Below are 1,838 nucleotides of genomic sequence, written 5' to 3'. Positions count from 1 at the left end.
CCGGCCAGTGGGACAGGGCATAGCTGCGTCTTAACCATCATCTTCTATCAGTTCACCAAATTTCTAGTGGCAGTCCCAGTGAAGGATTTGACAGCCCAGACTACACAGCGGAGGAGCAGGGAGAGGTAAAGATTGCAAATGCTGGGGCCCTGCCCAAGCAAGGGGGGCCCACTCGTGGGCGTCGGTACTGGCACTGGGCCCCTCATAGTACGGCGGTGTGTCTGACGGCGGGTGTGCACCACCACCGTCAGAGACACTTGATTGCACTATGAGGGACCCTGTGCCAGTGCCCGCGCCCAAGACTCGGCCCACCCACCTGTCCAGGGCAACGGCACTCGCACGGTTGCGTGCACTAGGTGGTGACCCCGGCCATGGGGGGAGGAGGCAGCCCAGTTAGGGAGGTTTACAAAATGGCATATGTTGATGTGGGACATTCACCTGCTGCTAAAGGCGAAATTGGTCAAGTCCCAAGAAGAGGAGTACCAAAGAAAGCCATTTTTCTGGCAACCTATGTATCATCAGGGTAAGGTGTGACAAAATCCTTGGAAACCCATGCATGGTTCATTATAATGAAGGTTAGATCATCCACATTTTGGGTCGAGAGACGGGTCCTTTTTTCTGTGAGGATTGATCCAGCAGCATGGAAGACTCTTTCCGATAGCACACTTGCAGCTGGGCAAGCGAGCTCCTGTAAGGCATATTGTGTCAATTCAGGCCAGGCGTCCAGTTACCGGCCCAATAGTCAAAGGGGAATGACCTGTGAGGGAGAACATTGATATGGGACGAGAAGTAGTTTGTAACCATAGTTGACAAGTGCTGTCTCCTGTCACTTTCAATCGATGCAGTATTACCAGTCGTGTGAGCGGGACTTGAAAAATCAGTCCACAACATGGTCATGAAACCCCTGCCTCCAACGCCATTTCTGATGTGTGCACCACCAACACCTCTTCCAAGTTGGCCCCGGCCCCTACGGCTCGTGTGAGAACCATCACCACTGCTGTGTGCTGGGAATGCCTCAACCAACCGATTTACCAGAGTTGCTTGTTTGTTAGCCAATATTAGGTCAAGGTTCTCCTGTGGCATGATGTTTTGGAATTTGCCTTTATAGCGCGGATCCAGGATGCTGGCCAACCAGTAGTCGTCATCGTTCATCATTTTGGCAATGCAGGAGTCCCTTTTTAGGATCTGCCAGGCATAATCTGACATGTGGGCCAATGTTCCCGGTGTCAATGATGCACTGCAAGTGCTGGGTGGAGGAGCACTTTCTGGCAAATCCACATCCCTCCAGTCACGCACAAAGCCTGTACCAGACCTTGCCACGCCAACATTTTCTCTTGCCCCACGAGAAGCATCCTCCTCCCCTAAATAATCATCCCCATCATCATCCTCCTCTTCCTCTTCTTCCTCCACCTCGTCCAGGAGAGATACCGGAGCAGACAATGGCTGACTGTCATCAAGGCTTCCCTCCTCCTCTTCCTCCTCGGCTGCAGATGCCTGCTCCTTAATGTGCATCAAAGTTTGCATGAGCAGACGCATAAGTGGGATGCTCATGCTTAGGATGGCGTCGTCTTCGCTTACCAGCCGTGTGCATTCCTCAAAACACTGAAGGACTTTACAGAGGTCTTTCAGCTTCGACCACTGCACACCTGTCAACTCCATGTCTGCCCTCAAAGTGCCTGCCCGTGTATCCTCCCACAAATGCATTACGGCCTGCCTCTGTTCGCACAGCCGCTCAACCATGTGCAGGGTGGAGTTCCACCTTGTTGCAAAGTCGATAATTAGGCGGTGCTTGGGAAGGTGGAGCAATCGCTGCAGCTTCTGGATACGACTGGAGTGTA

The sequence above is a fragment of the Dendrobates tinctorius genome, unplaced genomic scaffold, assembly GCF_039654945.1.
Source record: "Dendrobates tinctorius isolate UK_male_01 unplaced genomic scaffold, ASM3965494v1 ptg000151l, whole genome shotgun sequence".
NCBI classification, from domain to species: domain Eukaryota; kingdom Metazoa; phylum Chordata; class Amphibia; order Anura; family Dendrobatidae; genus Dendrobates; species Dendrobates tinctorius.
This window is presented reverse-complemented; position numbering follows the sequence as displayed.